General features: G+C 37.3%; 1 pseudogene across 1 annotated transcript; it reads left to right on the top strand.

Annotated features, from left to right (window-relative positions):
• The first annotated feature begins 9,986 nt into the window (after positions 1-9,986).
• On the top strand, positions 9,987-15,511 carry LOC308340247 (heat shock cognate 71 kDa protein-like; annotated as a pseudogene). The gene is made up of 3 exons: positions 9,987-10,028; positions 13,682-13,810; positions 13,898-15,511. The product of its transcript is annotated as a heat shock cognate 71 kDa protein-like (transcript).
• Positions 15,512-15,898: the final 387 nt, after the last annotated feature.

Raw genomic sequence — 15,898 nt, 5'->3', positions numbered from 1 at the left:
GCTCAGGTCATGATCCCAGGGTCCTGGGATCGAGCCCCGTGTTGGGCTCACTGATCAGCGGGAAGCCTGCTTCCTCCTCTCTCTCTGCCTGACTCTCTGCCTACTTGTAATCTCTGTCAAATAAATAAAATCTTAAAAAAAAAAAAAAGAAATTACCCAATCTAGACAGCCACTTAAAAATAGCTTTTGCAAAATGAACAGAAATTCTGGGGCCGGCCTGTAAGGCTATAACAAAAGATTTTATTTTTATCATTAGTGTCCCAGAAAGAAAGAAGAGAGTTAGGGCTGAAATGTATTTGAATAAGTAATGGCTAAAGATCTAAATTTGACCAAAATATAAACGTACAGATTCAAGAGCATGAACATACTTCAAACAGTATAAACCAAAAGAAATCTCCACCAAGGCACTATGCATTAAAACATCTGAAAACTGAAGACAAGAAAAAGTCCTGAAAGTAGCAAAAGAAAACAAACATTACCTGGAAAAGAAAACCAATTACAATGACAGTACATTTCTCCTTGGAAACCACAGAAATGGCACATTATGCAAGTACTAAAAGAAAACTGGTGAGGTGCCTGGGTGGCTCAGTCAGTTAAGCATCAGATCCCAGAACTCCAGGATCATGACCTGAGTTGAAGGCAGATGCTTAACTCAGGTCATGATCCTGGAGTTCTGGGATTGAGTCCTTCATTGGGCACCCTCTCACATTGGGCATCTCTTCTCAGTGAAGAGACTGCTTCTCCCTCTCCATCCTCTCCTCCCCCTGCTTGTGCTCTTTCTCACGTTCACACTCTCTCTTTCTTAAATTAATTAATTAATTAATTAATTAAAACCTTAAAAAAAAAAAAGAAAACAGTCAATCCAGATTTCTATATGCAGTAAAAATATGATGCAGGAATGAAAAGGAAATAAAGACATCATGAGATGAAGGGAAACTGAGAGGATTTTTCATGAGAAGACCTACTCTAAAGAATGACTAAAGAAACATCTGTAAATAGAAAGGAAGTGATAAAAAACAGGAATTTGAGGAAGATAGTGAGTGTAAAGATAGGGATAAATACAATAGACTTCTTTTTTTCTTTTTGAATTTCTTCTTGAGTTTTATAAATTGTGTTAGATGTTTGAAGAAAATTTTTAACACCGTCTGGTGGGGTTCTCAATAGATGTACAGAGAATATTTAATATGATTATATCATAATGGGGGAGGTTTAAAGGAAAATATATTTTGTCTAATCCATTTGAGCTGGTAAATATCAATACTAGTGGACTCTGACAAGATATGTATATATAATACAATAACAATATGCATACACTTATAAAAAAGAAATTTATAAGGAGATACACTTAAACCACTTAAAACCACAAATGATATTTGAATTTTTAAGAATATTTAAATAAACTACAAGATAGCAGTAAAAGAAAATAGAACAAAAATCATAAGAATAAAGAAAATAAAATGTGAAATGATAGCTGTATGGCTTAAAATGGCAATAATTACATTAAATGCAAATGGGTTATATATAGTAATTAAAAGAGATTGTCAAGAACAAAAACATGACTTATTAGCTTGCTGTCTATAAGACACTCACTTCAAATACAGTGATATCAATAGGTTGAAAGGATAGAAAAGTTAACATAGAAATACCAGTCAAAGTAGAAGAGGTAATATTAATATATAAATTTGATTTCAGAGCAAAAAAAAAAAGCACAGAAAGTGGCATTACCTAATGATGAATATCAATACACTAAGAAGACATAGTAAACTTAAAAATGCATTCACCAAATGATGAAGATGAAAATTATGCAAAAAACAAAAAAACAAAAATACCTGAGAAGTAAACAAATAAATAGACAAATTCACAATTAGTTTGAGACTTCAACATCTTCCTCTCAACAATTGAGAGAAAATCTATAAGAAAATAAATTAACTCATTAATACAATCAACCAAAAAGAGCTAATCAGCATTTATGGAACCAGATACAACCCAAAAGCAGAATAAACTTTTTTTAAATAATACACTGAACACTTAAAAAAATATGTACTATATCCTTTGCCCTAAAACAGAACTTAATAAATGAAAAAAATAGAAATCATAGTTTTCTGACCATAAATCTAGAATTCAATACTAGAACAATAACAGAAAGTTCTCCAAATGATTAGAAACTAAAAAAACACACTTTTAGAAAATTCCTCATAGAATATCAAAAGAAAGAAAAAAATACATTGAGCTGAATGAAAAAAGACAACATATAAAAATATGAAGACCACAGATTAAACAGTGCTAAAAGAGAAACTTATAGTGCTGAATATTTACTTTTTTTTTTTTTAAGTATATGCCAGCTTAAGGCTTGCCAGTGGCTTCACTAAATGGCCAGGCTGTTAGGTGTAGCCCAGGCTGTTAGGTGTAGCCTAACTACTGTTAGGTGTAGTCAGGTTTATAACTGTAGCAATTCCTGTTAATGGTTGAGGGTAAAGTCTAAGACAGGTGCACATAAATAATATATCAATACCAATAAATTCAGAGCTATGGCTGTAACAGAGGTTTATAGATGCAAAAGGACCTACTCATAATCAGGCTTTGTCAAAGATTTTGGTGTATGTGGCCTCAGACCCACAACCAGAGACATGTTTTCCCCTCACCTTGGTGCAGAGCGTTTGCTTTACCTATGCATCAGCATCTAAAAGGTCTAAGAAGTGCAAATATCCCATCTCTTCATGAACCTCTAACCTTGACATAGGACTTCTGGTCTCTCCTGAGGACAGAAGGATATCCATTTACTAAACACTAGTGTTATTTATTTATGAACACTGAGAGGTCCAAGCAAAAGAAAATGAGTCCTTCCAACCTATCTTCAGATCCACGGGGAGAGGCAAAGACACAGTCCTTTATCAGTCATAGGACTACTAACATATAAACGTCTTATTATGGTCACCTGTAAAGATTTGATCATGAGTTTTCTAAGGTAGGGTTGGGAGTGGAGAGCCAGGGAGACCACCGAGCTGGATAGACGCTGTTTCTCAGCCAGGACTCCAAGGGATGGCACAGGGAGGGCTCATTCAAACAAAACCTAGGCAGAACCAGAGTTCTGTCATCATAGTGCTACAAGCACTAGCTACAGAGTTGTTTCCTAGTTTTCTCTGAACTCCTCTGTGGTATCTCTAAACCAGCCGGCTGGGAGAGCTTAGCCAGGGAGCTGGAGGCCAAAGAGAAGTACCAAAATCCCCCCCCCCAAACCAAATATCTTACATGAACAGTCTTTTAACATCTTTCAATAATTTCCTGTGGCTTCTGCAGGCACTCCTCAAGACCCACTGACATGACTAACAAAGTACTCCATGGGATCCTCTAGTACCTTCCATAACCTAAGGGCAAAATGTCCCAAAGGACTTTCATACACTTGCAAATGATCTGCTAAGCACCCATCTGGAACATCCCATATTCTCTGATAGCACCTCCCAAAGGTTACTTGTGGGATCTTCAGGTGTTTTGCTATGTGCCAGTTTGTCAGGAGCTCAACTGAGCTGAAGAGAGACAAGCTAACAGGTGTCAAAGAAATCAGTGAAGGTAACAAACTAAAATTAAAGTAATATTCAAGTTTTTAAACATTTATTGCAATAGTATAAGCAAGAGGCTAAGCCAGAGAAAACACTGGCTACTCCCTGATTCATTTTTCACCATAGGACAGCACCAATAAGGGATCAAGGAGACAAGATATAGGGATTGTCTCACTGCTAAGAGAGCTCTGAACAAATGCCTTCTGCATTTTACAAAATCAGAGAGCATAGGGAAGATTGAAAGGACACTTATGACTGGAAAAGTACTGAGCCAAAGTGGAGAAAAAGTGTCTTCAAAATTCTTTCTCTTCTCCCCCGGATAAGGAGATCTCAGAAGGAGCACTTGAAGTAGGCATTGGCTGAAGTCCCCAGAACAAGGGTCCTCTGAGTGGAGGTACCTAGGAATGCCTCCTGAGTGAAAGAGGCTAGGAATACAGCTCTGTGTCAGCACATCCAGCTAGGGACCCTGAACCCTGAATGCAAATCTCTTTAGGGACTGCACTGCACTGCATATGCACCAAGTCTGCTGTGAAGAGAGCGGCTAAATTCTTCTTAATTTTCTGTGATTGGGCCTGAAAAATCACACATAGGTTAGTACAAGGAGCTGGTCTTCTTAGACATTTAAAAAAAAAAAAAAAGCAAACCTAAAACAAGGAGAAGAAAGGAAATGATAAAGGTAAGAGAATGTCAATTAAAATTAAAACAGGCAAACAATAAAGAATCAATTGATTAAAGTTTGGTTCTTTAAAAGGATCGATAAAATTGACAAACTGTTAGCAAGTGTAACAATAAAAAAAGAGAGAAAGAAAACACACCAATCACCATTACCAGAAATGAAACTGGTGATATTTCTAAATATTCTAGAGACTTAAAAATAATAAGCAGGGAATACTATGAAGAATGCTATACACATGAATTTGACAATTTAAGTGAAATGAACCAACTCATCCTCAAAATCTAACTCAAACTATCACAGCTCACCCAAACTGAAATAATTTGTATAGTTTTTAAACTATCAATAAAACTGAATTTATAATGAAAACATTTTCTAGGATAAAAAAAAACAAAACTCTTGAACTTTATGGTTTTATGGTTTTATAAGGCCATGTATACCAAATATTTAAACTATAACAATAATTTTAAGATTAATCTTTTCTTTTTTTAATTAAATTTTTTATTTATTTTCAGCGTAACAGTATTCATTGTTTTTTCACCACACCCAGTGCTCCATGCAATCTGTGCCCTCCCTAATACCCACCACCTGGTTCCCCCACCCTCCCACCCCCGCCCCTTCAAAACCCTCAGGTTGTTTTTCAGAGTCCATAGTCTCTCGTGGTTCACCTCCCCTTCCAATTTCCCTCAACTCCCTTCTCCTCTCCATCTACCCTTGTCCTCTATATTATTTGTTATGCTCCACCAATAAGTGAAACCATATGAAACTTGACCTTCTCTGTTTGACTTATTTCACTCAGCATAATCTCTTCCAGTCCTGGCCATGTTGCTACAAAAGTTGGATATGGGAGAAGATATTTGCAAATGACAGTACAGATAAAAGGTTGATATCCAGGATCTATAAAGAACTCCTCAAACTCAACACACACAAAACAGATAATCATATCAAAAAATGGGCAGAAGATATGAACAGACACTTCTCCAATGAAGACATACAAATGGCTACCAGACACATGAAAAAATGTTCATCATCACTAGCCATCAGGGAGATTCAAATCAAAACCACATTGAGATACCACCTTACACCAGTTAGAATGGCCAAAATTAGCAAGACAGGAAACAACGTGTGTTGGAGAGGATGTGGAGAAAGGGGAACCCTCTTCCACTGTTGGTGGGAATGCAAACTGGTGCAGCCACTTTGGAGAACAGTGTGGAGATTCCTCAGGAAATTAAAAATAGATCTTCCTTATGACCCTGCAATTGCACTGCTGGGTATTTACCCCAAAGATACAGAGGTAGTGAAAAGAAGGGCCATCTGTACCCCAATGTTTATAGCAGCAATGGCCACGGTCGCCAAACTGTGGAAAGAACCAAGATGCCCTTCAACAGATGAATGGATAAAGAAGATGTGGTCCATATACACTATGGAGTATTATGCCTCCATCAGTAAGATTAATCTTTTCTTGAAAAAAAAAAAAAAAAAAAAAAAAAGAAAAAAGAATAAGAGGTAACATTTCCCAACTTACCTTATTGAAACAATACTTTACTGGTAGCAAAACCAGACAGTACAAACAAAGAAAAACACACACCAACATTTCTCCTGAGCTCATGTTCAAAATTCCTCAACAAAATATTAGAAAACCAAATCCAACATGTGTGAGAAATACAATGCCTGTGACCAGCTGGCTTTTATTTCAAGTATATGAACCTGGTTCAAGCACTCAAAAATCAAGCAATGCAGGCGCCTGGGTGGCTCAGTGGGTTAAAGCCTCTGCCTTCAGCTCAGGTCATGATCCCAGGGTCGTGGGTTCGAGTCCCGCATCAGGCTCTCTCCTCTGCAGGGAGCCTGCTTCCTCCTCTCTCTCTTCTTGCCTCTCTGCCTACTTGTGATCTCTGTCAAATAAATAAATAAAGTCTTTAAAAAAAAATCAAGCAATGCAATCCCACATATCAGCAAGCTAAAGAAAAAATATTTAATGGTATTAATTAGTGAACAAGAGCATATTTTACAAGATCTAACAACCATTTATGATTTTTAAATTCTCAGCAAACTATAAGTAAAGGGGAAACATCCTAAACTTAATGAAAATCATCTGTGGAAAAAAATACAGCTTATATCATATTTAATGGTGAAAGACTGAATGTGCTTCCCCCTTGAACTGAAAATAAGGCAAGGATCCCTCCTTTCACCATTGTAATTTAATACAAAATTGGGAGTTCCAAATGGCACAAGACAGGAAAGGGAAATGGAAGACAAGTGAAATTAAACTGTTTCTATTTGCAGATGACAAGATGTCTATACAGAAAATCCCAATGACTCTACAAACAAACAAAATTGAAACTAATAAATGAGTTCAAAAAATTGGAGGAGGAGATGAGCCATGAGAGACTACGGACTCTGAGAAACAAACTGAGGGTTTTGGAGGGGAGGAGAATGGGAGGTTGGGTGAACCTGGTGGTGTGTATTATGGAGGGCATGTATTCCATGGAGTACTGGGTGTGGTGCATAAACAATGAATTCTGGAACACTGAAATGAAATTTTAAAAAAATTAAAAAAAGTTTTTAGAACACAAGATTAACTTATAAAAATTAACTGTGTTTTGCTGAAGTTCTCAGTTTTGTTTTGTTGGGTTTTTTTGTTTGTTTGTTTTTGTTTTTGCTTTTATTACTCTTGCCTAAGGAAGTATACCTAGAAAGGAGTTGCTACGGCCAGTGTCAATAAAGTTACTGCCTATGTTCCTGTCTAGGATTTTGATGGTATCCTGTATCCTGTTTAGGTCTTTCATCAATTTTGAATTTATTTTTATCTATGTGTAAGATAGTTCTTATACGTTCTTACAGATAATTCTTTTGAAAGTTGCTGTCCAATATTCTCAGTACCATTTGCTGAAGAGACTATCTTCTTTTCACTGGATATTGTTTCCTGCTTTGTTGAAAATTAATAGACCATATATTTGTGAGTTTATTTCTGGGTTTTCTATTCTGTTCTATTGATCTATGTGTCTACCATACTGTTTTGATGACTACAACTTGAAGTCTGGAATTGTGATGTGTCCAGCTTTGCTTTTCTTTTACTACTTTTCTTTGGTTATTCAGGGTCCTCTGTGGTTCCATACAATGGGAAATATGTCAGAGAAGTACAAATACCATATGATTTTATTCATACATAGAATTTAAGAAATAAAACAAAGAAGCAAAGGGTGGCAAAGCAAAGAGTGGCAAAGGAAGAAACACACTCTTAACTATAGAAAACACTGTTGGAGGAAAAGACACGATGATGGAGGAGTGGGGGACTCTGTTTCAACTGGTCCCCTGAATTTAGCTAGTTAGCTCCCAAGCCACTCTGAACACCATGAAATCAGCCTGAGATGAAAGATCATAACTCTTGATCTATATGGGGGCAGAAGATACATAAAATGCTTCTGCATTGTACAAACCTGGAGAATGAAATAAGCATTTGTGTCCTAGAGGCAAAGAAGACCCCTCCCAAAATCAAGAAGAACAGACCAAACACCCTGACATGTAATAATAAAATTTGCAAATCTTAAAACCAAGGAATACATCCTAAAGACAGTTAGGGGGAAGAGATTCCCTATGCACAAAGGGAGGAACATCAGAATAACATCAGATTTGTCCACAGAGAACTGGTAAGCCAAAAAGGGCTGGCAAGATATATTCAGGGTACTAAATTAGAACATGCAGCCAAGAATACTGTATCTGGCAAGGCTGTCATTCAGAACAGATAGAGAGTAAAGTTTCCAGTACTAGTAGAAACTGTAAGAATATGTGACCACCAAGCCAGCCCTGCAAGAGATACTAAGGGGGGATTCTATAAAAGAAGAAAGACCCCAAGAGTAATATGGACCAGAAATATACAGAGACAATCCATAAAAACAGGGACTATACAAAGACTAGGATGCCAATAAACACATATCTTTCAATAGTAACCATAAATATGAATGGCCTAAATGCTCCCATAGAATGTCATAGGGTTGCAGATTGGATACAAAGACAGGACCCATCCATATGCTCTCTACAAGAGACTCATTTTGAACCTAAAGACACCTCCAGACTGAAAGTGAGGGGATGGAGAACAATTATTCATGATAATGGACCTCAAAAGAAAGCTGGGGTAGCAATTAATATATCAGACAAACTAGAATTTAAACCAACTCTGTAATAACAGATTCAGAGGAACACTATACCATTATTAAAGTGTCTATCCAACAAGATAATCTACCAATTATCTGTGCTCCCAAAATGGGAGCAGCCAACTACATAAGCCATCTGTTAACAAAAATAAAGAATCGGATTGGCAATAATACATTGATAGTCATAGATTTAAACACTCCACTCTCAGCACTGGACAGGTCATCTAAACAAGATCAAAGAAGAAAGATCTTTGAATGACATATTGGAGAAGATGGACTTCATAGATACATACAGAACATTCCACTGTAAAACAAGAGAATACTCATTCTTTTCAAATGCACATGGAACTTTCTCCAAAATAGACTGCATAGTGGGTCACAAATCCAGTCTTAGCCAATACGAAAAGACTGAGATTATTCCTTGAATGATATTCAAACCACAATAACTTGAAACTAAAACTCAATCAAAAGAAACAATTCGGAAGGAACTCAAACACTTGAAAGTTAAAGAGCATCCTGCAAAAGAATGATTGAGTCAACAAGAAAATTAATTCATGGAAACCAATGAGAATGAATGCATATTGATCCAAAACCTATGGGATACTGCAAAGGTGGTCCTAAGGGAAAATATATAGCCATCCAAGTCTTTCTAAAATAAAAAAAAGTAGAAAAATACCAAATGAACAAGCTAACCCTACACCTAAAGGATCTGGAGAAAGAACAGCAAACAAAAACTTAAATCAAGCAGGAGAAGAGAAACAATAACAATGAGTGCAGAGGTCCATGAAATAGGAAGCAGGAAAACAGTAGAACAGATCAACAAAACTAGAAGTTGGTTCTTTGAAAGAATTAATAAGATTGGTAAGCCACTGGCCATACTCATTCAAAAGAAAAAAAGACCCAAATTAATAAAATCATGAATGAAAGGAGAGAGATCAAGGAAATAGAAAAAAATATATATTAGAAGCTATTACCAGGGGGCGTCTGGGGGGCTCAGTGGGTTAAAGCCTCTGCCTTTGGCTCAGGTCATGATCCCAGGGTCCTGGGATCAAGCCCTGCATTGGGCTCTCTGCGTAGCAGGGATCCTGCTTCCTCCTCTTTCTCTCTCTCCGCCTGCCTCTCTGTCAACTTGTGATCTCTGTCTGTCAAAGAAATAAATAAAATCTTTAGGGAAAAAAAGAAGAAGAAGAAGAAGCTATTACCAGCAACTGTATGCCAACAAATTAAGCAAACTGGAAGAAATTTATTTCTTCTCCGAAACTTAGAAACTACCAAGAATGAAACAGGAAGAAATAGACAATTTGAATAGACCAATAACCAGTGATGAAATTGAAGCAGTAATCCAAAAACCTTCCAAAAAACAAAAGTCCAGGGCCAGATGGCTTCCTGGGGGAATTCTACCAAAAATTCAAAAAAGAAATAATGCCTATTCTACTGAATCTGTTCCAAAAAATAGAAGCAGAAAGAAAATTTCCAAACTCCTTCTATGAGGTCAGCATTACCTTGAACCCAAAGCCAGGCCAAGACCCCATCAAAAAGGAGAATTACAGACCAATATCCCTGATGAACATGGATGCCAAAATACTCAACAAGATCATAGCTAATATGATTCAACAGTACGGTAAAAAGATTATTCGCCATGACCAGGTGGGATTTATGCCTGGGATGCAAGAGTGGTTCAACATTCGCAAATCAATCAGTGTGGTAAAGTGCATCAATAAAAGAAAAGACAAAAACCAGATGATCTCAACTGATGCAGAAAGCATTTGACAAAATATAGCATCCTTTCCTGACTAAACTCTTCAGAGTATAAAGATAGAGGGAACATTCCTCAATATCATAAAAACCATCTATGAAAAACCTGCAGTGAATATCATTATCAATGGGGAAAAGCTGAGAGATTTTCCCTGAAGGTCAGGAACACGACAGGGATGCCCACTCTCACCACCACTGTTCAACATAGTACTAGAAGTCTTAGTCTCAGCAATCAGACAACAAAAAATAAAATGCATCCAAATTGGCAAAGAAGAAGTCAAACTCTCCCTCTTCCCAGATGACATGATGCTTTATGTGGAAAACCCAAAAGTCTCTACTCCCAAATTACTAGAACTCATATAGCAATTCAGCAATGGGGCAGGATACAAAATCAATGCACAGAAATCAGTTGCTTTTCTATACACTAACAATATAACTATACAAAGGGAAATTAAGGAATCAATTCCATTCACAAAGCAACAAAAACCATAAGATACCTAGGAACTAATCTAACTAAAGAGGTAAATGATCTGTACTCCAGAAACTACAGAACACTTATGAAAGAAACTGAGGAAAACACAAAAAGATAGAAAAAAATATTCCATGCTCATGGATTGGAAGAATAAACGTTATTAAAATGTCTATCCTCCTTAGAGTTATTTACACATTCAATGTCATTCCTATTAAAATTCCATTGGCATTTTTCAAAAATCTGGAAAAAAAAATCCTAAAATTTGTGTGGATCCAGAAAAGACCCCAAGTCACCAAGGAAATGTGGAAAAACAGGAACAAAGCTGGGGACATCACGTTGCTTGACTTCAAGCTATATTGTAAAGCTTTCATCACCAAGACAGCATAGTATTGGCACAAAAACAGACACATAGACTAATGAAAGAGAATAGAGACTCCATAAATGGACCTTCAACTCTGTGGTCAACTAAACTTTGACAAAGCAGGGGAAAATATCAAAGGAAAAAAAAACACTCTTGGGGCACCTGGGTGCTTCGGGCATAAAGAGTCTGCCTTCAGCTCAGGTCATGATCTCGGGGTCCTGGAATCAAGCCCTTAATCAGGCTCCCTGCTCAGTGGGAAGCCTGCTTCTCCCTCTCCCTCTTCCCTGATTTGTGTTCCCTCTATCACTGTCTGTTTCTCTCTCTCTGTCAAATAAATAAATAAAATATTCCCAAAAAAGTAATATTAAGATAAAAGACACTCTCTTCAATAAATGGTGCTGGCAAAATTAGACAGCTACATACAGAAGAATGAAACTCAACCATTCCCTTAGACCATACATGAAGATAAACTTAAAATGGATGAAAGACCTCAATGTGAGATAGGAATCCATCAAAATCCTAGAGGAGAACGTAGGCAGTAACCTCTTTGACATCGCCCACAGCAGCTTCTTTCAAGACATCTGTCCAAAGGCAAGGGAAACAAAAGCAAAAATGAACTTTTGGGACTTCATCAAGATAAAAAGCTCCTGCACAGCAAAGGAAATAGTCAACAAAACAAAGAGGCAGCCCACAGAATGAAAGAAGATATTTGAAAATGGCATTATAGATAAAGGGCTGACATCTGAGATCTATAAAGACCTCTCAAACTCAACACTCAAAAAAACTAATAACCCCATCAAAAAAATGGGCAAGAGACATGAACAGACACTTTTCTAAAAAAGACAAACAAATGTCTAACAGACACATGAAAAAATGTTCAACATCACTAGCCATCAAGGAAATAAAAATCAAAACCACAATGAGATACCACCTTACATCAGTTACAATGGCCAAAACTAACGAAATAAGAAACAACAAATGTTGGTGAGGATGTGGAGAAAGGGGAACCCTCTTAAACTGTTGGTGGGAATGCAAATTGCTACAGCCACTCTGGAAAACAGTATGGAGTTTCTCAAGATGTTGAGAATAGAACTACCTTAAGACCCAGCAATTGCACTACTGGGCATTTACCCCAAGGATACAGATATAGTGAAAAGAAGGGATGCAGGCTCCACAATGTTCATAGCAGCAATGCCCACAATAGCCAAACTGGAAGTAACCAAGATGCCCTTCAACAGATGAATGGATAAAGAAGATGTGGTACATATACACAATGGAATATTATTCAGCCATAAGAAAGGATGAATACCCAACATTTGCAATGACATGGATGAAACTGTGGGGGATTAAGTGAAGTAGATCAAACAGAGAAAGACAATTATCATATGGTTTCACTCATATCTGGAACATAAGCAATAGAATGGAGGACTATAGAGAGAGGGAGGGAAATCCAAAAGGGGAGAAACCAGGGAAGGAGATGAACCATGAGAAACTATAGACCTGAGAAACAATCTGGGGGTCTCAGAGAGGAGGAGTGTGGGGGGAGGGGATAACAAGGTAATGGGTATTGAGGAGAGCATGTGATGTGATGAGCACAGGGTGTTATACTTAACTAATTAATCAAGGACTAATTATGTACTAAATAGTGGCTAACTGAACACAATTAAAAAAAAGAAAACACACTGATGGTTACTATAGGGGAGGTGTGTGGGTGATGGGTTAAATAGGTGATGGGGATTAAGGAGCATACTTGTTCTGGTGGCTCTGGGTGATATATGGAAATGTTGGATCACTACGTTGTGCACCTGAAATTAATAACTAACTGGAATTTAAATAAAAACGACAAAATTTAACTATATTTAATTATATGAAATTAACATACTGAAACTGTAATTAAAAATATGATTTATAGTTGATTGAAGAAAGAAAGAAATATTTAGGTGTAAGTCTATCAAAACATAGGCAGGGCTTGTATCCTGAAAAGTGTAAAATGCTGATGAAGAAAAACAAACAGAATCAAAAATAAATAGAGATGTCTTTGTTCATATCAAATAGTTATACTTCATCAAAATTAAAACTTTAACATTGTGAACAATGCCACTAAAAGGATGAAAAGACCAGCTATCAACTAAGTGAGAATATTTGCAAAGCACATACCTGGCAAAAGATTTAGATCAAAAACATGAAAAAACTCAACATTAAAGAAACAACCTATCTAATTAGACGATGGGCAAAAGATATATAAAAATTTCACAAATTAAAAAGAGAGAACACTCATTGAACACTACCTCTCCAGATTGCTATTTTCTTCTCAAGTCAAGCCAGACCCACATAGAAGCAACTATGTCTAAAGGATCCACAGTTGGCAATGATCTTTGCACAACCTCTTCATGTAGGTGTTTTCCACCACAGGGAAGTGGAAATAATTGCTAATGATGAAAACTGAACTACCCCAAGTTATGCCTCCTTTGAAACTGAATGATCGATCAGTGATGCTGCCAAGAACCAGTGGCATATGACTTGTCCAAGGTCAAATAACTGATTTAAAAGCCAAAATATCAACCTAGGAGGCCTGGCATTAAAATGTAGGTTCTTAACCACTGCATTACAGCTGCCTTATCATAATAGCTCTAGAACTGTTTGTAACATTTTGGGCAAATCACTTAATCATCATTATTTCCTCATTTGTAAAATAAAAGAACTGATCTGTAGAAACAAACAAACAAAAAGAACCAAGTGACAATGAACCCCACTGACACAGTTTTTGATGCCAAATGTCTGATTGGATGTAGATTTGACAATGCTGTTGTCCACTCTGATATGAAACACAGGCCCTTCAGAGTGTGAGTGATGTCTGATTGGATGTCTGATTTGATGTAGATTTGACAATGCTGTTGTCCACTCTGATATGAAACACAGGCCCTTCAGAGTGTGAGTGATGATGGTAGGCACAAAGTTCAAGTAGAATACAAAGGAGGAAAAAAAATCTATCCAGAGGAGGTGTCCCCTATGGTTTTGAAAAAGAGGAAGGAAATTGCAGAGGCTTACCTTGGGAAGACTATTACCAATGCAGTTGTCACAGTGCCTGCTTACTTTAATGATTCAGCATCAGGCTACCAAAGATGCTGGGATTACTGTTGTCTTAATGTACTTAGAATCATCAATGAGCCAACTGCTGCTGCTATTGCTTATGACTTAGACAAAAAGTTGGAGCTGAAAGGAATGTGTGGATTTTTGACTTAGGATGTGACACTTTTGATGTGTCAATCTTCACTGTTAAAGATGGGATGTTTGAGGTCAATTCTACACCTGGAGACACCAACTTAGGTGGATAAGACTTTAATGACTTAATGGTCAACCATTTTATTGTAGAGTTCAAGTGCAACATAAGAAGGACATGGGAGAGAACAAGAAGGCAATCCAAAACCTCTGTGCTGCTTGCTCGCGAACATGCTAAGCATACACTTTCTTCCAGCACTCAGGCCAGGATTGAGATTGATTACCTGTACAAAGGAATCAACTTCTCTACCTCATTATTCATGCCTGATCTGAAAAATTAAATGCTGACTTATTCCATGACACCCTGCACCCTATAGAGAAAGCCCTTCAGGATGTCAAGCTATACATACATCAGATCCACAATATTATCCTGGTGGGTGGTCCTACTCATATCCCTAAGATTCAGGAACTTCTGTATGACTTCTTCAATGGAAAGGAAATGAGTAAGAGCATCAACCTTGATGAGGTTATCGCTAATGGTGCAGCTATCCAGGCACCATTGTTTCTGGAGACAAATTTGAAAATGTTAAAGATTATCTGCTGTTGGATGTCACTCAATTTTCTCTTGGCTTTGAAACTGTTGGGTAAGTCATGACTGTATTTATCCAGTACTATACTACCATTCTTACCAAACAGATGCAAACCTTGACTACCTTCTCTGACAACCAGCCTGGTGTACTCATTTAGGTTTATGAAGGTGAGTATGCCATGACCAAGGATAACAACCTATCTGGCAAGGTATTCCTCAGGCTGAAGTCACTTTTGATACTGATACTAAATGCATCCTCAATGTCTCTGCTGTCGATAGGAGTACAGGAAAAGAGAACAAGATTACCATTATTAACTACAAGGGTCACATGAGCAAAGAAGATATTGAGCAATGATTGAGGAAACTGAGAAGTAAAAGCTGAAAATTAGAAACAGCAGGACAAGGAGTCCTCCAAGAATTCACTTGAATTTTATACATGCAACATAAAAGCAGATGTTGAAGATGAAAAACTTCAGGGCAAAATCAATGATGAAGACAAACAAAAGATTCGTGACAGTGTGATGAAATCATCAACTGTCTTGGTGAGACCCAGATCTTAGAGAAGGAAGAATATGAATATGAGCAGAAAGAGTTGAAAAAGTCTTCAACCCCATTATTACCAGGCTGTACCAGAGTGCAGGAGGAATGTTAGGAGGAATGCCTGGGGACTTCCCTGGTGTCAGAGTTCATCTGGTGGTACCTCCTCTGGACCCACCATTGAAGAGGGTGAATAAACAAATCTGAGAATAGGTCTAACATTCTTCCACACAAAACATTTGAAGGACCCAAATTTGTAGCAAATTCTATAACAGTTTTAAAGTCAAGCTCCTATAGAAAATAAACTGGACATTCTTGATATTTTTCTTAAATTTTTTATTTCTTTTCAGCGTAACAGTATTCATTGTTTTTGCACCACACCCAGTGCTCCATGAAATCTGTGCCCTAACTAATACCCACCACCTGGTTCAACCAACCTCCCACCCCCCGCCCCTTCAAAACACTCAAGTTGTTTTTCAGAGTCCATAGTCTCTCATGGTTCACCTCCACTTCCAATTTCCCTCAACTCCCTTCTCTCCATTTCCCCTTGTCCTCCATGTTTTTTGTTATGCTCCACAAATAAG

This window comes from Martes martes (assembly GCF_963455335.1).
Source record: "Martes martes genome assembly, chromosome: 3".
Lineage (NCBI taxonomy): Eukaryota > Metazoa > Chordata > Mammalia > Carnivora > Mustelidae > Martes > Martes martes.
This window is presented reverse-complemented; position numbering and strand designations above follow the sequence as displayed.